At 46.0% G+C, this 24,382-nt stretch overlaps 1 protein-coding gene across 1 annotated transcript in view; it reads right to left on the minus strand.

Moving 5' to 3' along the window:
- LOC126284738 (uncharacterized) overlaps positions 1–24,382 on the minus strand; it is a 957,335-nt gene that overhangs the window by 568,469 nt on the left and 364,484 nt on the right. The gene's annotated exons all lie outside the window — the stretch shown is intronic.

Genomic DNA, 24,382 nt, shown 5'->3' on the forward strand with positions numbered 1-24,382 from the left:
ACAAATAATTGAGGACGTGGGGTACAAAAGCTGCTCAGATGAAGACGTTAGCGCAGGAGCGGAAATCGTGGCGGGACGCATCAAACTAGTCGGAAAAATGCTTCAAATGGCTCTAATCATTATGGGACTTAACATCTGAGGTCATCAGTAACATCTGAGGTCATCAGTCCCCTAGACTTAGAACTACTTAAACCTAACTAACCTAAGGACATCACACACATCCATGCCCAAGGCAGGATTCAAACCTGCGACCGTAGGAGCAGACTAGTCAGAAGACTGATGACGCAAAAAAAAGGGTAAGAAAGAAAGAAAGAAACAGATAAGAATTGCTGTCTCGGGACCGCCGAGATCTGCCCCAGCCTTTCCGTAATTTTCAGCACACAGAAGTTGGTCATTTGGCGGGATGGTTCAATCTAGGCCACATCTCATTTCCATGGTTCAAAGTATGAACAAAATTTAGCAACTTTAGAGATTTTATGGTGTAGTTATCTTTATTAGTAAACGGATAAAAGGGTCGGTCAGTAAACAGCTGAAAGGATCGGTCAGTAAACAGCTACAAGGACGGTCAAGAGAGCTCAATGACTTGGAAGGTGGACTAGTGATTGAATGTCACTTTAGTAACAAATCCATCAGTGACATTTCGGCCCGTCTAAATCTGCCCAAGTTGACTGCTGGTGATGTTAACTTGAAATGAAAACGGGAAGCCGGCCGGTGTGGCCGAGCGGTTCTAGGCGCTTCAGTCTTGAACCGCGCGACCGCTACGGCCGCAGGTTCGAATCCTGCCTCGGGCATGGATGTGTGTGATGTTCTTAGGTTAGTTAGGTTTAAGTAGTTCTAAGTTCTGGGTAACTGATGACCTCGGATGTTAGGGCCCATAGTGCTTAGAGCCATTTGAAAACGGGAAGGAACAGCCGCCGCTAAATCAAGACTAGACAAGAACGTTGTGCTCAAGAACATGGATCGTCTAGCACTGCGGAGGTTGTTGGTACAAAGTCGCATGAAATCAACGGAAGGGCCAGTAGTGTGTTGAAATATTCTATTTGCAATCCAACTAGCACAATGACTGTGCGAAGTTAGTTAAAAAGAGCGAAGCACCATGGTCGAGCAACTTCTTATAAGCGACAGTTTTGCGTAGCCAATGCTGAACTATGCTTGAAGTGGTGTAAAGAGCGACGATACTGAACAGTGGATGACAAAAGGAGTTATCTGAAATATTTGACCACGATATAGCTTGTGGCCAACCAACGCAAGAGTTTGGGTTTGGCGAATCGCTGAAGAACGTTACTTACCATGTACTGCCAACAGTGAATCTACTTCGTTCCAAGGCTCCAGTGTCCAACATCAGTACCTTCTCCGGTTACAGCTCTTCAGGGCTCTTATACATCGACAGACATTCAGTCATGTCTTTGAAAAGTGACCCCGGCAGAGCTCAAGCTGTCATAACGCATATTAAAGTCCACTGTAAGATATCAGGATTATTTTGAGCACAAAATGTGTGCGAGGTGTGTGACAAAAGTAATGAGAGCTGACAACAGTGCGAGCGATCTGGCATCGCTGTGTTGTTCGACATGTGTAGACCAGTGTGTTGATCCCTTCCAGATGCTTAGTCCGAGTTTCAGCTCCGTACAGCCATCACGTGATTTTTCAGAGTGTCTTCAGTGAAGGGTTTTTGTCGTGTGCTATGAAAGTGGAACAGCAGAACTGAGAGCAACTCTACACTATCAAGCTTTTTGTGAAACTTGTGGAATCCGTGAGTGTGACCATTGAATAGCTGAAACAGGCCTATGGGGAACATTGTTATCAAGAGCAGGAGTTTCTCGCTGGCACATATAAGTTTTGGAAGGCCGAGAACACGTTGAAGATTAAACTTACTCAGGGAGATCTTCAATTTCGAAAACCGACGAAAACATCTAGCGTGTGCGTGCTCTTTTAAGATCAGACCGACTTTTAACAACAAGGATGGTGGGTGAGCTGTTAAACACTTCCACCAAACATCAAATTCTAACCGAAGTTTTTGCACATGTGAAATGCGTGTGCCAAAATGGTGCCAAAAAACCTCGCATCTGAGCAGGAGGACTCACGAAGAAACGAGTGCGTTGATTTTCTTGAGAGGATTCCCAATGACCACGAATGGCTCAGTCGTGCGATGAACCATGGATTTCTGAGTACGGCTTTGACAAAAAGCGGAAAAGTGAGGAGTGGCACTCTGAGACGCCTGCTCGACCGAAGCTCGAATCCTGATTTAACATGTAACACGTCAGCCTCAGTTGGAAATAGAAACCAATCTTAGTCCCAGGTTTGAGCCAAAATAATTTGGCCACCTTCAGAAACCAGTGACACTAAACTATTGAATGCCAAAGTTTGGCTATGCCAAGTATAAAACTGTAGCACCGTAGTAGCCAGTCATAAATCTACATTACTTGGGCTGAAGAGAAAAAGCAGGCCCGACTGCGCGGACGAGGTCGGTAGGCCACGAGAGCTTACGGCTATTAGATTACACTGACTCATCCTGTAACCGAAGTTTAACGAGTTCCTTTTAGCACTCACGTGGCTGACCTTACACTTTTCGTTATTTAGGGTCAACTGCGACTTTTCACACCATTCAGATATCCTTTCTGAATCGTTTTGCAGCCTGTTTTGATCTTCTGATGATTTTATTGGTCCATAAACGACATGTGCAAACAACTGAAGAAGGCTGCACACATTGTCTTCCATATCGTTTATATACAATACTAGCCATTAAAATTGCTACACCAAGAAGAAATGCAGATGATAAACAAACAAATAATCAAAATATCCACGGGTGTACTGCCGGTCTATAGTGTCCAACGGGCACAATATTTCGGCGATCAAACATGTCGTCATCATCAGGTGAACTGACGGACTGAGCTCAGTCCGTCAGTTCACCTGATGATGGAGACATGTTTGATCGCCGAAATATTGTGCCCGTTGGACACTATAGACCGGCAGTACACCCGTGGATATTTTGATTATCAAATACGCCAGCAGAAACTCAAGAATCACAACAAACAAATACATTATACTAGCACTGACATGTGATTACATTTTCACGCAATTTGGGTGCATATATCCTGAGAAATCAATACCCAGAGCAACCGCCTCTGGCCGTAATAACGGCCTTGATACGCCTGAGCATTGAGTCAAACAGAGCTTGGATGGCGTGTACAGGTACAGCTGCACATGAAGCTTCAACACAATACTACAGTTCATTAAGAGCAGTGACTGGCGTACTGTGACGAGCCAGTTGATTGGCCACCATTGAACAGACGTTTTCAATTGGTGAGAGATCTGGAGAATGTGCAAGCCAGGGCAGCAGTTGAACATTTTCTGTGCCCAGAAAGGTCCCTAGAGCACCTGCAACATGCGGTCGTGCATTATCCTTCTGAAATGTAGGGTTTCGCAGGGATCGAATGAAGGCTAGAGCCACGGGTCATAACACATCTGAAATGTAACGTCCACTGTTCAAAGTTCCGTGAATGCGAACAAAAGGTGACCGAGACGTGTAACCAATGGCACCCAATACCATCACGCCGGGTGATACGCCAGCATGGCGATGACGAATACACGCTTCCAATGTGCGTTCACCGCGATGTCGCCAAACACGGATACGACCATCATGATGCTTTAGGATGGCTGGGTGTTGTGTGATGTTCATAGGTTAGTTAGATCTAAGTAGTTCTAAGTTCTAGGGGACTGATAGTCTCATAGTGCTCAGAGCCATTTGAACCATGATGCTGTAAACAGAACCTGGATTCATCTGAAAAAATGACATTTTGCCATTCGTGCACCCAGGTTCGTCGATGAGTACACCATCGCAGGCGCTTCTGTCTGTGATACAGCGCCAAGGGTAACCGCAGCCATGGTCTCCGAGCTGATAGTCCATGCTGCTGCAAACGTCGTCGAACTGTTCGTGCAGAGGTTGTTGTCTTGCAAACGTCCCCATCTGTTGACTCAGGAATCGAGACGTGGCTGCACGATCCGTTACAGCCATGCGAATAAGATTCTTGTCATCTCGAGTCCTATTGATACGAGAGCGTTGGAATACACCGATTTCATATTCTGCTAACAGTCATTCGATCTCGACCATCGCGAGCAGCAATGTCGCGATACGATAAATCGCAATCGTGATAGGCTACAATCCAACCTTTATCAAAGTCGGAAACGTGATGGTACGCATTTCTCCTCCTTACACGAGGCATCACAACAACGTTTCATCAGGCAACGCCGGTCAACTGCTGTTTGTGTATGAGAAATGGGTTGGGAACCCTCCTCATGTCAGCACGTTGTAGGTGTCGCTACCTGCGCCAACCTTATGTGAATGCTCTGAAAAGCTAATCCTTTGCATAAAACAGCATCTTCTTCCTGTCAGTTAAATTTCGCGTGTGCAGCACGTTATCTTCGTGGTGTAACAATTTTAATGGCCAGTAGTGTAGATAAGGAACAGCAAAGGGCCTATAACACTACCTTAGGGAACGCCAGAAATCACTTCTGTTTTACTCTATGACTTTCCGTCGATTACTGCGAACTGTGATCTATCTGACAGGAAATCACAAATCCAGTCACGTAACTGAGACGATATTCCATAAGCACGCAATTTCATTACGAGCCGTTTGTGTGGTACAGTGTGAAAAGCCTTCCGGAAATCCAGAAATACGGAATCGATCTGGAATCCCTTGTCAATAGCACTAATTGTGTTTCATGTCGATTATAATTATCCGGGCTGTTATGCCGTGGTCGGTTGGTGAATTCTTTGTCAAATCCCAACGTTTCGTCCCCGTGTGCGGGAGACTTCTTCAAGGGGGTCTATAGCTCGATGTAAGGTCCAACACACCCACTGGTTCGTTACTAACTGCCGCTAAATTCCGTGTCAGCGCACTCCCGCGTCGAGGCGTGACGTCACGTGTTTTGAAAACGTCAGTGCAATTGCCCGCTGTCCGCTGCCGTCGATCGCCATTACCATCACCCAATGGTGGACGGGTGGTAGACATCTTCTTCAACACCGGCATCCATATACCGTTTAATTTTACGCCCTCCTCCTTACGATTGAAATTATTAGGGTGTTTAGCGATTTCGATTGCCTCCCTGTAGAGCCTTTCGTAATATCCGCTTGTGGCCGCTAGTTCCTGCGTCTCCTCGAAACGAATATTGTGGTTCGCTGGCTGGAAAGCATGCTCCGCAACAGCTGATCGTTCCGTTTCTCCTCTTCTACAATTGCCCTTGTCCTCTTCCAAACGTTGTGGAATCGTTCTTTTAGTGGTACTCACATAAACATCTCCACAGCTGCATCTACATCTACTGTGCAATTCACATTTAAGTGCTTGGCAGAGTGTTCATCGAACCACAATCATACTATCTCTCTACCATTCCATTCCCGAACAGCGCGCGGGAAAAACGAACACCTAAACCTTTCCGTTAGAGCTCTGATTTCTCTTATTTTATTTTGATGATCATTCCTACCTATGTAGGTTGGGCTCAACAAAATATTTTCGCATTCGGAAGAGAAAGTTGGTGACTGAAATTTCGTAAATAGATCTCGCCGCGACGAAAAACGTCTTTGCTTTAATGACTTCCATCCCAACTCGCGTATCATATCTGCCACACTCTCTCCCCTATTACGTGATAATACAAAACGAGCTGCCGTTTTTGCACCCTTTCGATGTCCTCCGTCAATCCCACCTGGTAAGGATCCCACACCGCGCAGCAATATTCTAACAGAGGACGAACGAGTGTAGTGTAAGCTGTCTCTTTAGTGGACTTGTTGCATCTTCTAAGTGTCCTGCCAATGAAACGCAACCTTTGGCTAGCCTCCCCACAATATTATCTATGTGGTCTTTCCAACTGAAGTTGTTCGTAATTTTAACATCCAGGTACTTAGTTGAATTGACAGCCTTGAGAATTGTACTATTTATCGAGATATCGAATTCCAAAGTATTTTTTTTTAATTCATGTGGATGACCTCACACTTTTCGTTATTTAGCGCCAACTGCCACCTGCCACACCATACAGAAATCTTTTCTAAATCGCTTTGCATGAGTTCCTATACACTCCAGCTTTTTCCAATTGTTTGTGAGCGTCCTTGGCAGGCTTAAGGTATTCCTGTATCTTCCTGGTGGGCTTGTAAATTACGGTAATATTCCGCTTTGTCAAAATCCTCCCTATTCTTTCCGTTACATTTTTAACAAACGGCAGGAAAATCTTAGATTTTGCAGTAGCCTGTATGTCACTATGATTTCTGCGTGGCTGCCTCAACGAACGTTTTATTTCGGCGGCGGATATCCGTTCTTCATTAGTGCATTGTGGAGATGTTCCGTCTCAGCGTCGAGCAACTCAGGTTCACAAATAGAAGGTTTGTCCGGAAAATACGTATAAAAGTTGAATACTGTCTTTATGTTACAAGTTGCAGTCACCGCCAGGTGGGACTACTGCTGTAATCAATGCCATCAACACTCAGTTCGAGTCAAGTTTCTTGCAAAGCTAGGCAAGAATTGCCGTGAGAGTTTTGATTGTTTGAAACAGGTTTAGGGAGACAATCCTCTGAAGGAACGAACCGTGAACAAGTGGTTAGAAAGGTTCCTGGAAGGCCGAGAAGAAGTGAAAGATGACCCTCGCCCAGGACGCCCGTCGACATCGAGTTCCGATGCAAATGTTGAACGAATTCGGGCTTGCGTTCTTAAAGACCGTAGATTGACAGTCAGAACGATTGCTGACGAGCTGTCAATCCCCAAACCAATCGTTCACGAAATCCTGACACAAAAACTTGAAATGAGGAAATTGTGTGCGAAAATCGTACGGAAGCTCTTGACGCCAGAACAGAAAGCAAAGAGGGTTGAGTGCAGTGAGGATTGGTTGGAAGCAGAGGAATGAGGGGACTTTCTCAACCGAGTCATCACTGGAGACGAGTCCTGGTTTTACGAATTCGACGTGGAGCTCAAATCTCAAAGCAAGGAATGGAAACTAGCAGGAGAACCGATAACAAAAAAGTCGAGAAAATCAAAGTCCCATGTGAAGACAATGATGACTGTTTTCTTTGAATCTAGGGGCATTGTTCACAACGAATTTGTCCCTCCCGGCCAGAGAGTGAACGGAAATTTTTACATTGAAGTTCTGACACGTCTCAGAGTTCGTGTGGCTCGAGTTCGACCGGAGTTGGCAAAAGGGGGCAGGCGGATCCTTCATCACGACAATGCGCCCGCGCACACGTCGCTCGTTGTGTGCGAGTTTTTGGTCCGAAGCTTAATCACTGTGACAGACCACTCGCCTTATTCACCCGATTTAGCCCTGTGTTACTTCTTCATGTTCCCGAAATGCAAAATGGTGCTTCGGGGGCGGCACTTGGGAGATGTGGAAGCCATCAAGGCGGAAACGACGCGGCAACTGAACAACATCACAACTGAAGACTTTCAGCAATGTTACCAACAGTGAAAACGGAGTTGGCAGAAGTGTATCGCGCCTCAGGGCGAGTACTTTGAAGGAGACCATATTGTAATACCTGAATAATTTTAAAATAAAGTAAAAGGTATGAGATAGAATATATAATGGTAAGACAGAGATTTAGGAATCAGGTTTCAAATTGTAGGGCATTTCCAGGGGCAGATGTGGACTTTGACCACAATCTATTGGTTATGACCTGTAGGTTAAAACGGAAGAAACTGCAAAAAGGTGGGAATTTAAGGACATGGGATCTGGATAAGCTGAAAGAACCAGAGATTGTACAGAGTGTCAAGGAGAGTATAGGGAACAATTGACAGTAATGCGGGAAAGAACTACAGAAGAAGAAGAATGGGTAGCTATGAGGGATGAAATAGTGAAGGCAGCAGAGGCTCAAGTAGGTAAAAAGACGAGGGCTGCTAGAAATCCATGGGTAACAGAAGAAATATTGAATTTAATTGATGAAAGGAGAAAGTATAAAAATACAGTAAATGAAGCAGGCAAAAAGGAATACAAACGTCTCAAAAATGAGATCGACAGGAAGTGCAAAATGGCTAAGCAGGGATGGCTAGAGGACAAATGTAAGGATGTAGAAGCTTATCTCACTAGGGGTAAGATAGATACTGCCTACAGGAAAATTAAAGAGACCTTCGGAGAGACGAGAACCACGTGTATGAATATCAAGAGCTCAGATGGCAACCCAGTTCTAAGCAAAGAAGGGAAAGCAGAAAGGTCGAAGAAGTATATGGAAGGTTTATACAAGGGAGACGTACTTGAGGACAATATTATGGAAATGGAAGAGGATGTAGATGAAGATGAAATGGGAGATACGATACTGCGTGAAGAGTTTGACAGAGCACTGAAAGACCTGAGTCGAAACAAGGCCCCCGGAGTAGACAACATTCCATTAGAACTACTGACGGCCTTGGGAGAGCCAGTCATTACAAAACTCTACCAGCTGGTGAGCAAGATGTATGAGACAGGCGAAATACCCTCAGACTTCAAGAAGAATATAATAATTCCAATCCCAAGAAAAGCAGGTGTTGACAGATGTGAAAATTACCGAACTATCAGTTTAATAAGTCACAGCTGCAAAATACTAACGCGAATTCTTTACAGACGAATGGAAAAACTGGTAGATGCGGACCTCGGGGAAGATCAGTTTGGATTCCGTAGAAACACTGGAACACGCGAGGCAATACTGACCTTACGACTTATCTTAGAAGAAAGATTAAGAAAAGGCAAACATACGTTTCTACCATTTGTAGGCTTACAGAAAGCTTTTGACAATGTTGACTGGAATACTCTCTTTCAAATTCTAAAGGTGGCAGGGGTAAAATACAGGGAGCGAAAGGCTATTTACAATTTGTACCAGATGGCAGTCGTAAGAGTCGAGGGGCATGAAAGGGAAGCAATGGTTGGGAAAGGAGTGAGACAGTGTTGTAGCCTCTCCCCGATGTTATTCAATCTGTATATTGAGCAAGCAGTAAAGAAAACAAAAGAAAAATTTGGAGTAGGTATTAAAATTCATGGAGAAGAAGTAGAAACTTTGAGGTTCGCCGATGACATTGTGATTCTGTCAGAGACGGCAAAGGACTTGGAAGAGCAGTTGAAGGGAATGGACAGTGTCTTGAAAGGAGGATATAAGATGAACATCAACAAAAGCAAAACGAGGATAATGGAATGTAGTCAAATTAAATCGGGTTATATTGAGGGAGTTAGATTGGGAAATGAGACACTTAAAGTAGTAAAAGAGTTTTGCTATTTAGGAAGTAAAATAACTGATGATGGCTGAAGTAGAGAGGATATAAAATGTAGACTGGCAATGGCAAGGAAAGCGTTTCTGAACAAGAGAAATTTGTTAACATCGAATATAGATTTAAGTGTGAGGAAGTCTTTTCTGACAGTATTTGTATGGAGTGTAGCCATGTATGGAAGTGAAACATGGACGATAACTAGTTTGGACAAGAAGAGATTAGAAGCTTTCGAAATGTGGTGCTACAGAAGAATGCTGAAGATAAGGTGGATAGATCACGTAAGTAATGAGGAGGTATTGAATAGGATTGGGGAGAAGAGAAGTTTGTGGCACAACTTGACTAGAAGAAGGGATCGGTTGGTAGGACATGTTTTGAGGCATCAAGGGATCACAAATTTAGCATTGGAGGGCAGCGTGGAAGGTAAAAATCGTAGAGGGAGACCAAGAGATGAATACACTAAGCAGATTCAGAAGGATGTACGAGGGTCAGTCAAAAAGTAATGCCTCCTATTTTTTTTCTACGTTTAATTGTCAGGAAATTTAAATGCAATTACATAGGTTGAAAACCACAACATTGAGGATCATTTTGTCATTTTTCAATGTAATCTCCGCCCATCTCTACAGTTTTGGTCCATCTTTGAACAAGGGCATGTATCCCAGCACGGTAAAAATCACAGCTCTGCTTCCTAAGCCATTGACGCACGGATGTTTTGACGGCCTCCTCATCTTCAAAATGAATCCCACGATGAGCTTCTTTTAGTGGCCCGAACAGATGGAAGTCTGATGGTGCCAGGTCAGGGCTGTATGGGGGATGAGGCAAAACTTCCCGTCCAATTTTGACAATCTCGTCAGAGGTGTGACGACTGGTGTGTGGTCTTGCATTGTCATGCAAAAGAAGAACATCTGCCATTGATTTTGTTGGGCAAACTCGCTGAAGACGTGCTTTAAGTTTATTGAGGGTTGCGACGTATTGAACAGAATTCATTGTGCATCCCTGCTCCAAAAAATCAACCAGAATCACACCCTCTGTATCCCAGAAAACTGTTGCCATAACTTTCCCTGCCGATCGCACAGTTTTGAATTTTTTCTTCCTCGGCGAGCTTGTGTGACGCCACTCCATTGACTGCCTCTTTGATTCGGGTTCAAAAAAATGCACCCATGTTTCGTCTCCGGTCACAATTTTTTTCAGAAACTCATCTCCCTCCAAACGGAAGCGCTGCACGTGTTGGGAGGCTATTGTTTTCCTTGCCTCTTTATTCTGATCGGTTAACATTCTTGGAACCCACCGTGCACAAACTTTTGAGTACCCCAATTGTTTAATAATCGTGATCACACTGCCTTTACTAAGAGAAATAGTGCGACACACTTCATCTGCAGTCACCCGACGGTCACCACGAATGATGTCATCAACTTGCTGAATGTTGTGTGGAGTCACTGCACTCACCGGCCTGCCGCTCCGCTTTTCGTCAGTCAACGGTGTTTGCCCTTCAGCTTCCTTACAACGACGAACCCATCGTCTAACAGTGCTGACATCCACTGTCACAACACCATACACCTTCTTCAGTCTTTCATGAATGTGTATGGGCGTTTCACCTTCTGCATTCAAGAAGTCAATCACACAACGCTGTCTCAAACGAACATCGATGTCGGCCATCTTACAAACTTCTGCTGTGCTGCCACCTGTTGACACAGAAAGTTACTTCTGCAGTGGATTGCAGAAGAAGGTTTGAGGAATGGCGCCAAATTCAAATTTTTCACTTAACTTAATTTTTTTAAGTAGAAAAAAAATGGGAGGCATTACTTTTTGACCGACCCTCGTAGGTTGCAGTAGGTACTGGGAGATGAAGAAGCTTGCACAGGATAGAGTAGCATGAAGAGCTGCATCAAACCAGTCTCAGGACTGAAGACAACAACAACAACAACAACAACAAATTCAACTTTTATATGTATTTTCCCGACAAACCTCGTATTTCTAGCTCTGTGCGCTAACGTCTTGATAACATTCCGCTTCTGTTGTGGGTGGTGGTTCGAATCCCGGTGCAAATAACGGTCCGTGTGCGCGGGTTTGCGGTATACTGATTGTCCCAAACTATCATTTTCGTTTCTAAAAACCCACAAGCACATCGAGGAAATGTAATTTGCCGTCTACCTCCTCCTCCACTGTAGCTTTGTTTCACAGGATTGATGTTTTCTAAACCCAGTCTACACCGGAAGATGAGCGTTTTTGAAGTGCCCTAGGTATCAGATTCAGGCACAGAGTCACGGCTGTGGCGATCAGCAGCCGCGTGGTCCAAACAAAGCAGCGACTCGCCACGAGGTGGAGTGGATGCGGCGCTATCGTGACGCCGGCCCGAGTCTCGAGATCACAGGGCGACCGCTCCGCCAAGTCGGCCACTCTTCGGCGCGGGAACTTGGGTGCTACGTCAGACGATAAGAAGCTTTGCCGCCTGGTGCGGGGGCGCTAACAATGCGCGACGCGGCGAGAGCGGGCGCGCCCGCTGCTTCTGCCTCTGCCGCGCCTGCTCCCGGCCCGGTCGGTTTGGCTTCTCCAGCCACACTCGCGTCGCGCGGAGAGGGGCCGGGGAGGGTAGCGAAGGGAAGGGAATGCCCTGGAAATTTAACACTCTTGCGACGCTAAGCCTATTGATCGTTCGCCGGCCGCAACACGTGTACAGCTCAACATAAGTTACTTCTGTGCTGCACAAGGGTGTGGCGGTGGCGGCGGCAGGCGTCATTGTATTTCGCCCCGGCGGGACGGATATTGTGTGTGTGTGTGTGTGTGTGTGTGTGTGTGTGTGTGTGTGTGTGTGACCGAGCGCAAGCGGAGCACTTAATCTGCTTTGCGTTTCCGGTGGTGCAGCCCTGCCGAGGTTGCTGCCAGTGATGTAGCATGCAGCTGCTGGTAATTAAGACGTAAAAGGGTAAGAGCGGCGTTGTTCGCGGACTGCGGTGTCCCTGTATTATCATAATGGCCTGCTGGTACCGGCGCCTGTGCTGGAGACGGCGCAACGTGTCTTCTGACACAGCGTACGTGATCGGAGCTTCAGTCTCCGTCTGCCACATCTTCGACGAACTCATTTTTAAAAAAATCTGCGCAGCGGCAATGTAAGTGCACAGTATTTGGCCTCTGGTGCCCCCGTGGCGGTAGATGAACGAATACACTGAAGAGCGAAGGAAATTGGAATACCTGCCTAATATCACGTAGGGATTTATTGACATATAGTCAATGTTGTGATAGCAGAAGAGCCAACACCGTGTTACGAATGGAGGCCGAAATGCATGCGTTTTAGCTCACGCAGGCTGGCGTGTGGAGGAAAGAACTATACTGACGTGAGGTCTGGAACATGAAATGGAATGAGAATTCAGAAAGCGGACATAATTAGTTTGATACTTAACTTTAATCCATTAATGATGATCGTCGCTCTTGACGGTACAAGAGTCACAATATAATCTGTTCAGAAGACATTCTTGAAGATAAGACTTACAGTAACTGAATATGGCGCCTTGCTAGGTCGTAGCAAATGACGTAGCTGAAGGCTATGCTAAACTGTTGTCTCTGTAAATGAGAGCGTATGTGGACAGTGAACCATCGCTAGCAACGTCGACTATACAACTGGGGCGAGTGCTAAGGAGTCTCTCTAGACTAGACCTGCCGTGTGGCGGCGCCCGGTCTGCAGATCACCGATACTGGCGACACGCGGGTCCGATGTGTACTAAAGGACCGCGACCGATCTAAGGGCTACAACTTAGCAAGTGTGGTGTCTGGCGGTGACACCACAGTCAGCACGGATTCAGAAAATATCGTTCTTGCGAAACACAACTAGCTCTTTATACTCATGAAGTAACAAGTGCTATCGACAGGGCATGTCAAACTGACTCCATATTTTTAGATTTGAAGGAGGCTTTCGACACCGTTCCTCACAAGCGCCTTCTAACCAAACTGCGTGCCTACGGAGTATAGCCTCAGTTGTGCGACTGGATTCGTGTGATTTCCTGTCAGAAAGGTCACAGTTCGCAGCAATAGACGGAAAGTCATCGAGTTAAACAGAAGTAATATCCGGCGTTCCCCAAGGAAGTGTTATAGGCCCTCTACTGTTCCTGATCTATATTAACGACATAGGAGACAATCTGAGTAGCCGTCTTTGATTATTTGCAGTCGGTGCTGTCGTTTATCGTCTTGTAAAGTCATCAGATGATCAAAACGACTTGCGAAATGATTTAGATAAAATATATCTATGGTGCGAAAAGTGGCAATTGACCTTGATTAAAGAAAAGTGCGAAGTTATTCACATGAGTACTAAAAGAAATCAGCTAAATTTCGATTACGCGATAAGTCACACAAATCTGAGGGCTGTAAATTCAACTAAATACTTATGGATTACAATTACAAATAAACTAAATTGGAACGATCACATAGTTAAAACTGTGGGTAGAGCAAACCAAAGATTGAGATTCATTGGCAGAACACTTAGAAGGTGCAAACAGGTCTACCAAAGAGACTGCTTACAGTACGCTTGTCCGCCCTATTCTGGAGTACTGCTGTGCGGTGTGGGATCCGCATCAGGTGGGACTGACGGATGACATCGAAAAAGTACAAAGAAGGGCAACTCGTTTTGTACTATCGCGAAGTAGGGGAGATAGTGTCACAGACATGATACGTGAATTGGAGTAGCAATCATTAAAACAAAGGCGTTTTTCGTTGCGACGGGATCTTCTCATGAAATTTCTATCACCAGTTTTCTCCTCCGATTGCGAAAACATTCTATTGGCACCCACCTACATACGGAGAAATGATCATCACGATAAATCAAGGCTCACACAGAAGAATGTAAGTGTTCGCGTTTCCCGCGTGCCGTTCGAGAGTGGAACGGTACAGAGACAGCACGAAGGTGATTTGTTGAACCCTCTGCCAGGCACCTCATTTTGAATAGCACAGTAATCACGTAGATGTAGATGTAGGGCCCGCAGATGTGCCGCTCACAGATGGCACGGAGCCGGCTAATGTCTTAAGGAGTGCTGGAGGATACTGACACCAGGAATCCTGCAGGTCTGTTCATAAATCCAGAGCAGTACACCCGGGTAGAAATTTGTTCTGAGCGGCACGCTGCAAGACATCCCAGATACCCTCAATAATGTTCATATATGGGGAGTTTCAACTCAGCAGAGTGTTCCTGGAGCCACTCTGTAACAATTATGGACGTGTGGGGTGTCGCATTGTCCTGCTGGAATTGCCCAATTCCGACGTAATGCACAATGGACATGAATGGATGCACGTGATCAGACCGGATGCTTCCGTGCGTGTCACATGTCAGATCTGGGGTCCCATACCAATCCAACTGCACACGCCCAACACCATTACAGAGCAGCCACCAGCTTGAACACTCTCCTGCTGCCATGCACGGTCCTTGGATTCATGAGGTTGTCTCCACACCCGTGCACGTCCGTCTGCTCGATTCAATTTGAAATGAGACTCGTCCGACCAGGCAACATGTTTCCAGTATCGAAAGTCCAATGACCGTGTTGACGGGCACAGGTCAGGAGTAAAGCTTTATGTCGTGCAGTCGTCAAGGGTATACGAGTGGGCCTTCGGCTCCGAAAGCCCATATCGATGACGTTTCGTTGAATGGTTCGCACGCTGAAACTTGTTGATAGCCCAGCACTGATATCTGCAGCAATTTGCGGAAGCGTTCCACTTCTATCACGCTGAACGATTCTCTTCAGTCGTCGTTGGTCCCTTTCTTACCGAATCTTTTTCCGGACGAAGCGTTGTCGTAGACTTGATGTTTTACCGGATTCCTCATATTCACGGTACACTGGTACGGGAAAATCCCCACTTTTTGGCTACCTCGGAAATTTCGTGCACCGGCTATGACACCGCTTTCGAACTACTTACATCTTTATAACCTACCACTGCAGCAGTTGTAATATTAATTTCTTTGGCGCTTCAGTGCAGAACGATTCAGCAGTCTCCCCCCCCCCCCCCCTGTCCCCCAGGACGAAGTTACGATCCTGGAATGCCAGAACAGTGTGAGAACTTCTAGCTGCGCACATATTCAATCAAGTACGAAAGAGAAGACAGTTTCAGTTGCAATATTTATTGACTTGTAACACATATCGCGTTCTTAGCCCATCATCAGATTAAATGCAAAACGTGAGGAAGTAGCTATTACACAAAAGTTTTGATTCGCGAACTCATTTAAGCCTCCAATTGGCACAATAGGTTCACTGTGCGAGGTCGTAAACACACCTTAAACAGGTAGCGGAGGTGGCATTAACGAAAACTGAAAGCTGGGGCGACGTCAGATGAATATAACAAAACGCAAACTTTGAACACCTTAAGCGTTTAGCGAGGACTCTAGGAATCAACATTACTAAACGGGTAAAGTGGTCGTCGCCTGTGTAACGGCCCCAAAGCGTACCAAAAATTTTATTTTCAGTATTAGGTACAATTACTGACCGAGTTTAAAAATTTAACATTCTCTTACGTTCTACGTACTGAGAGGCATAATTTTACGTTACAGGTTCGCCACAAAAGTCAAGTATTAATGTTAGATACTGTGTATGCGTAACTCACAGCACGCAAATAACCCAATGTTATTCACCAAGTACACTCCTGGAAATGGAAAAAAGACCACATTGACACCGGTGTGTCAGACCCACCATACTTGCTCCGGACACTGCGAGAGGGCTGTACAAGCAATGATCACACGCACGGCACAGCGGACACACCAGGAACCGCGGTGTTGGCCGTCGAATGGCGCTAGCTGCGCAGCATTTGTGCACCGCCGCCGTCAGTGTGAGCCAGTTTGCAGTGGCATACGGAGCTCCATCGCAGTCTTTAACACTGGTAGCATGCCGTGACAGCGTGGACGTGAACCGTATGTGCAGTTGACGGACTTTGAGCGAGGGCGTATAGTAGGCATGCGGGAGGCCGGGTGGACGTACCGCCGAATTGCTCAACACGTGGGGAGTGAGGTCTCCACAGTACATCGATGTTGTCGCCAGTGGTCAGCGGAAGGTGCACGTGCCCGCAGCGACGCACGGATGCACGCCAAGACCGTAGGATCCTACGCAGTGCCGTAGGGGACCGCACCGCCACTTCCCAGCAAATTAGGGACACTGTTGCTCCTGGGGTATCGGCGAGGACCATTCGCAACCGTCTCCATGAAGCTGGGCTACGGTCCCGCACACCGTTAGGCCGTCTTCCGCTCACGCCCCAACATCGTGCAGTCCGCCTCCAGTGGTGTCGCGACAGGCGTGAATGGAGGGACGAATGGAGACGTGTCGTCTTCAGCGATGAGAGTCGCTTCTGCCTTGGTGCCAATGATGGTCGTATGCGTGTTTGGCGCCGTGCAAGTGAGCGCCACAATCAGGACTGCATACGACCAAGGCACACAGTGCCAACACCCGGCATCATGGTGTGGGGAGCGATCTCCTACACCGGCCGTACACCTCTGGTGATCGTCGAGGGGACACTGAGTAGTGCACGGTACATCCAAACCGTCATCGAACCCATCGTTCTACCATTTCTAGACCGGCAAGGGAACTTGCTGTTCCAACAGGACAATGCACGTCCGCATGTATCCCGTGCCACCCAACTTGCTCTAGAAGGTGTAAGTCAACTACCATGGCCAGCAAGATCTCCGGACCTGTCCCCCATTGAGCATGTTTGGGACTGGATGAAGCGTCGTCTCACGCGGTCTGCACGTCCAGCACGAACGCTGGTCCAACTGAGGCGCCAGGTGGAAATGGCATGGCAAGCCGTTCCACAGGACTACATCCAGCATCTCTACGATCGTCTCCATGGGAGAATAGCAGCCTGCATTGCTGCGAAAGGTGGATATACACTGTACTAGTGCCGACATTGTGCATGCTCTGTTGCCTGTGTCTATGTGCCTGTGGTTCTGTCAGTGTGATCATGTGATGTATCTGACCCCAGGAATGTGTCAATAAAGTTTCCCCTTCCTGGGACAATGAATTCACGGTGTTCTTATTTCAGTTTCCAGGAGTGTATTTGAGAATGAGAGTACTTAACGATTTCCAGCACACTTTAGCCTTCACATTACGTGAAAATCTTTTCGCAACTTTTTCTCGCCAACATTCCCCACAAAACAATGAAACGAAAAAAGGTAATTGCCTGCTACAGTTTCGCTGTTATTGCAGTAAGTCTTCAGGATCAGGCTTGAAATTTTAATTTATTACTGTTTTACTGTTAATGCTACTTGCAGCGCATTTTACAGAAACCATCGATATACACGGTGGTCAGAAACAGTCTGAAGAGCTTGTTAAGAGTGTTGAAGGAGTTGTGCTGAGGAATAATTCTTAAGAAATAAGTTCGATACGTTACGTCGCATCCGTATCATTCAGCAATGAAGTTACTCCGTCAGGTCGTTGAGCGCACAAATTCAAGAACTTCACGTGCAAAAATCAAGCACTGCAACCGAGCGGGGTAGCAACGCGGTCTGAGGCGTCTTGTCACGGTCCGGGCGGTTCCGCCCCCCCACCCCCTCGTCGGAGGCTCTGTAATGCACATATGTGCATTCCCTTCACGTGTTTAAGCCAAGTATTAGGCATATTTATGCGATGGGGAATGCTCATTCGCAGCCAGGCTACTCTGCATTTAACAATTAAGCGTCAGCAAGGAGAATTAGAGATGAAATCATAGGAGGCAATGTTGCGCAACCTTAATAGGGACATGATCCGACTATTCGGGAGTAGGATCTTACAACCCGAGACAGTGTTACGAGACAAACGTCCGCCACAGTGTCCGCAAACGTGACGTCAGATCCGTCTGGCATCAGCGATCTGAACGCCCATTGGCTGAAAGTTTGGAGATATATATACATATGTAGGAAACGAGCGAAGTGTCCCTATCGGCTGAGGGAGAAAGATTGAATCTCTCTTCTTTTTTATTTATTTTTTTTTCTGTCCGTCAGAAAGACAGGGGAGTTAGTTGCGAGAAGCCATTAAAAACGAACGGTCGAGTAACCGGGGCGGCTCTAAAAAAACGGTCGCGAGTGCGCATTTCAGCTGTTAAACAAGATATAAAGTGAAAGTATTAGTTATCACAACGCCACGTGTTGTAGGCGGTGTCGATTAGTATGTAAAGTCAGAAAACTGTGTTAATGTGTTGCAAAGAGTCGAATATAACGGCGTAGTCCAGTGCAGCCGCCGGTCTTTGTGGCCGAGCGGTTCTATGTGCTACAGTCTGGAACCGCGCAACAGATACGGTCGCAGGCCCTAATCGTGCTTCGGGTATGGATGTGTGTGATGTCCTTGGGTTAGTTAGGTTTAAGTAGTTCTAAGTTCTAGGGCACTGATGACCTCAGAAGTTTAAGTCCCATGGTGCTCAGGGTCATTTTTGAACCAGAGCTGCCATATTGCAAATTCTGATTCTGTGACGTGTGTGACAAAGCAATTTCTGTATTAAAACAACTATAGTTCAAACGTTGTTGACAATTAACAACTGGCACCCCTAAACACTCCAAATGGTTCAAATGGCTCTGAGCAGTATGGGACTTAACTTCTGAGGTCATCAGTCCCCTAGAACTTGGAACTAATTAAACCTAACTAACCTAAGGACATCCCACACTTCCATGCCCGAGGCAGCGAACCTGCGACCGTAGCGGTCGCGCGGTTCCAGACTGTAGCGCCTAGAACCGCTCGGCCACCTTGGCCAGCCTAAACACTCCACTCCAGCAGATCACCACCTACATGGAACCTGGCAACTGAGCGCTACTACTGTGCAAGAAGGGACTTACCGAAGCAGCAAGACACCAGGTTAGTGATCCCGCCCAGAGAAGTACTTCCTTCTCGCTACAATGTCACTGAGGGCGTTGTAGCTCGAGCCCTCCCTTGGGCGTGGGTGTGCGTGTTGTCCTCAGCGTAAGTTAGTTTAAGTTAGATTAAGTAGTGCGTACTCTTAGAGACCGATGACCTCAGTAATTTCGTCCCACAAGACCTTACCATAAATTTCCAAAAAAAAAATCCCAGTACTGCAGAGATATCTGTGAGTCTGAAAGTTACCAATTGTTCATATACTCATCAGCAATTACAATGCGTCTTTTTCGCAAGTGATAAATTTAAGCCGGGTGAGCAAAGCTACATTTGTTCCGTATGAGGAAAACAAACGAAGAACACGTTTGGCGACACCGCCTCTGGCAGGCTGCTTGAATTAGCGCACGCGACAACCTGATTGGCTGACTTGGACGCTAAATAACTGGTAAACGGTGCAACGTATCAGAATATTTTTCTTAACACTTATTTCTCATCGTAGTCTCCCCTGCAACACATTTACAAGCCTTTCAGATTGCATAGCATTGAATGTATCTGCAAAAATTATATTATGCCACTAACATTAAGATATGTGGAAAATCTTTTTCTTAACACTTATTTCTCATCGTAGTCTCACCTGCAACACATTTACAAGCCTTTCAGATTGCTTAGCATTGAATGTATCTGCAAAAATTATACTATGCCACAAACATTAAGATATGTGGAGAACTAACTTTTCTTAAAACGGAGTGAAAATTAGACTTGGATAAAGACAGTGCTCAGCGACTGTTAGCAAACTTTAAACATGCTGTTTTGTACATGCAAGTTCGATTCCTTAAGGGATCGGAGATGGGGGAAGGGGTACTGTCGCCAAAGAAACACTGCAAGCGGGGACTAGGAATGAGCGCGCGGAGCGGTGTTAAGTGCAGGGATCACAGAATGAGATGTCGTGTGACTAGGGCCTCCCGTCGGGTAGACCGGTCGCCGGCTTTAAGTCTTTCGATTTGACGCCTCTTCGGCGACTTGCGCGTCGATGGGATGAGATGATGATGTTTAGGACAACACACAGTCCCTGGGCGGAGAAAATCTCCGACCCAGCCAGGTATCGAACCTGGGCCCTTAGGATTGACATTCTGTCGCGCTGACCACTCAGCTACCGGGGACGGACATATTGAGATGCATTGGAAGCATCCTCAGTATGTGTAGGCTACCCACGGCAAAGGCCGCTTACAAGCTCCTCGCTCGCCCGACAATTATTACTTGTCTGTGCAGGGACCATTAGCAGATAGGAGTGATATATGAAATGATCCAAAGAAGAGCAGTGTGTTTCGTCACAGAGATACCCATCCAATTCCAGTGGCAGACGCTACAAGAGAGGCGTTGCTCTTTACATAGTGGTTTGTTGTTAAAATTCCGAGAGCGTACGTTCAAAGAAGAGTAGAGCAGTTTGTTGCTTGTTCATAAATAAGAGTATATCTCGCGAAAGGTACACTAGAGAAATTAGAAAGGGATTCGAGCTTACATGGAGGTCATGCCATTTGCGGTTGGAACATGTTCAAATGGTTCAAATGGCTCTGAGCACTATGGGACTTAAAATCTGAGGTCATCAGACCCCTAGAACTTAGAACTACTTAAACCTAAGGACAGCACACACATCCATGCCCGATGCAGGATTCGAACCTGCGACCGTAGTAGCAACGTGGTTCCGGACTGAAGCGCATAGAGCCGCTCGGTCACCGCGGCCGCCGGTTATGGCTGGAACAGGAAAAGGGGGGGGGGGGGGAACAGGATGACAGGTAAACGAAATATCACAGCCCAGCCTAAGGTGCTTGTGGAAAATGGATACAAATGTGGATTTAAGCCCTTTTGTAAAATATATGTTATAATGAATGAAATGCAAAATATGAAGAACCCCTGATTAGATGAGAGAAAAGGCCTTTTAGCTCTAATCCTGCAGGAATAAATAAATCAATAAATGAAAAAAAAAGATTCAATGTTGTCATCAACGGGTCGAAACGCGCAAAAAATGTGCTTCATTTTCCCGCAAAAAGCTCCACAATATGCAGGCTATGAATTATAAAGAAACTGCGAACGCGACCACGCCGGCTTAATCAATCGCTGCTCTGTATTATTTTTTCCTCGGTAAACATTCTACCTGCCGCCTATCTCCCCTATTTTTCCGCCCTCACCCCCCCACCCCATCCTCCCCCAGCCCGCCCTCGCTGCCGGCACAGCCCTGTTTGTATACGGTGATCAAATTTAAAGCGGTGTTCGATCAACATCACGAGCAACAATTACTCAGCAATCGGTTACGCAAATTACAATAGGTTACGCCGGCTGATGCAACATTAATGTGATTTGATATTCTGTTTATTTTACGCGCGGCGCAGCCACCGACCGCGCACAGGCGGTCCAGATATACACACACCGGCCGCGCCGTAAAACGCGATGTAGAAACACGCTCTTTACGCGCAAATGTGCCGGCGAGACAGCTCGAACCGGTGTGCGGTCCGTTTTCTTTTTTTCCTTCTTTTTTTCTTTTTCTTTTTTCTTTTTTTCAAATGGCAGTTTCGGTCGCTCGCTGTTCGGACCGGGACGAGGGCGGGCGTAAATAATACCGCCTCCCCCTCTCTTCTGTCTGTGACAACGGCGGACAAAAAAGGAATGACGCCGCCTTTCCGCACGTGCGACTCGCTTTGGTTTGGGTAAACCGATTACGGGCACTCATGGGGAGTGATTGCGGAGCCTAACGTGGCAGCGAGACAAGCAACTTGTTCGACGCTCGCGGAGCGGGGCTGAGCGGCCGGCCAGCAGCTGCTTTTGTCCGGCGGACAGCTGAGCTAATACACAACAGAGATTACTGATGGCGTGTGGAAAAAATTTGATATCAGGTGTTAAGTAATGATCAGAGCTAAACATCCAAATGAACAACAAAACCATATACGACCTCAACATAATCGATCTCGGATGCAAAAAGCCGAGAATTTCTTAAATGGCTTCATAGTGCCTGGAACGGATTGAGAGAGAGTTGTAGCCTGCCCCTGATGCTATTGGTTCAAATGGCTCTGAGCACTATGGTACTTAACATCTATGGTCATCAGTCCCCTAGAACTTAGAACTACTTAAACCTAACTAACCTAAGGACATCACACAACACCCACTCATCACGAGGCAGAGAACCTGATGCTATTCAATCTGTACACTGGGCAAGCAGTACAGAAAAACGAAGTGAAATTTGGTACAGGAGAAAGAAACAAAAAAATTGGAGTTTTAACCACGAGATTGTAATTTGGTCAGAAACGACAAAACACTTTGAAGAGCAACTGAACGGAATGTATAGTATTTGAAAAAAAAGATATAAGAGTACTTCAACAAAAGTAAAACAAGAGCAATGAGATGTTGTCGAATTAGATCAGGCGATGCCGAGGGAATTAAATTAAGAAATGGTACACTAAAAGCGAATTTTTTTATATGGGCAGCAAAATAGTGATCATGGGCGAAGTGAAAAATGGTTTCTGTCAAAGAGAAATATGTTGATATCTAACACGCGACGCAGGGGGAAATAAACTTTAAAGACTTGATCTTACCACGCATATTGTGAGGAACTAATCAACGTAGTAGATAGTGTCGGAAGTTCCATGCGGCTTTGCGAGCATGATGCCGTAGTATACAGAGAAGTTGCAGCATTAGAAAATTGCAGTGAAATGAAGGAGGATCTTCAACAGATAGGCACTTGGTGCAGGGAGTGGCAACTGACCCTTAACATAGACAAATGTAATGTATTGTGAATACATAGAAAGAAGGATCCTTTATTGTATGATAATATGATAGCGGGACAAACACTGGTAGCAGTTACTTCTGTAAAATATCTGGGAATACGCGTGCGGAACGATTTGAAGTGGAATGATGATATAAAATTAATTGTTGGTAAGGTGGGTGCAAGGTTGAGATTCACTGGGAGAGTCCTTAGAAAATGTAGTCCATCAACAAAGGAGGCGGCTTACAAAACACTCGTTCGACCTATACTTGAGTATTGCTCATCAGTGTGGGATCCGTACCAGGTCGGGTTGACCGAGGAGATAGTGAAGATCCAAAGAAGAGCGGCGCGTTTCATCACAGGGTTATTTGGTAAGCGTGATAGCGTTACGGAGATGTTTAGCAAACTCAAGTGGCAGACTCTGCAAGAGAGGTGCTCTGCTTTGCGGTGTAGCTTTCTCGCCAGGTTTCGAGAGGGTGTGTTTCTGGATGAGGTATCGAATATATTGCTTCCCCCTACTTATACCTCCCGAGAAGATCACAAATGTAAAATTAGAGAGATTCGTGCGCGCACAGAAGCTTTCCGGCAGTCGTCCTTCCGGCGAACCATACGCGACAGGAACAGGAAAGGGAGGTAATGACAGTGGCACATAAAGTGCCGTCTGCCACACACCATTGGGTGTCTTGCGGAGAATAAATGTAGATGTAGAACCTAAAAACATACTTCTGCTAATACCTCTAATTTTTAATCTGCAAATAAAGTAAATACTAATGTAATGTTTTTCATTACAGAGTCCTCAACCACCAATAAAAAGTTTTGCACTTATACTGCTAGCACCTCGTATATTGCGCAAAAGTCTTCCTTCCTCCCCCCCCCCCCCCCCAGTCCATTGTCTCCTCCCACTCTCTCTGCTCAGCCATATCCACTTCCATGTACAGCACCTGGTATGCATTCCGATACAACCTGCATAAAACACGTGTCATGCAGGGCAGCATAGATGTTAGGAGTTACCAAAAATTTTCACCTCCAACATTGTGTGTGGTTTTTGCTCCCATAGTACCTGCTCCCATACAATAACACACACACACTTCACTGTTATATATGTATATGATTATGATACTTAAGTTAGTTGAATATTGTGTTCAGACCAAGTGTCTTTTAGTGAAAATTTGCGAATAATCTTCATGCCTTAATGTTTATTAGGTTTTAAATATTGTCTTCCATTCAGTTCAGTGTTGGAAACTGGGAACAGACAATTAGAGCCCCTTAGAAATAATGCTTCGAAGGAAATATTATTTATGGTGGGCAAATTCACCAGCAAGCTCCACTTCTCAATTAACCATTTCTCAAACATCGTTCCATCCACCTTATATGATAAAGGGAGCATAGAATTCCATTACAGGTTGGAAAACCCGGAAGACTACTCTGCCGATCCCTTAAAGTATCAACAAGAAGATACAAGGTACGGCAGGCAGACTCAGGTTGTTAGTGCTGCGGACTCATTCTCTTTAAAAGCGCGCTTACGAGCCTCTCAATTAATTTGGCTGCGGTGCTTGTCTAGGCTGGGCAGCCCGCGGCATAATCTGAGCGGCCACGGATAACCGATGTCTGCCGCGAGCGCGCGCGCCGTAGAATATTATGGCGCC

Source organism: Schistocerca gregaria, chromosome 8 (assembly GCF_023897955.1).
Source record: "Schistocerca gregaria isolate iqSchGreg1 chromosome 8, iqSchGreg1.2, whole genome shotgun sequence".
Taxonomy (NCBI): domain Eukaryota; kingdom Metazoa; phylum Arthropoda; class Insecta; order Orthoptera; family Acrididae; genus Schistocerca; species Schistocerca gregaria.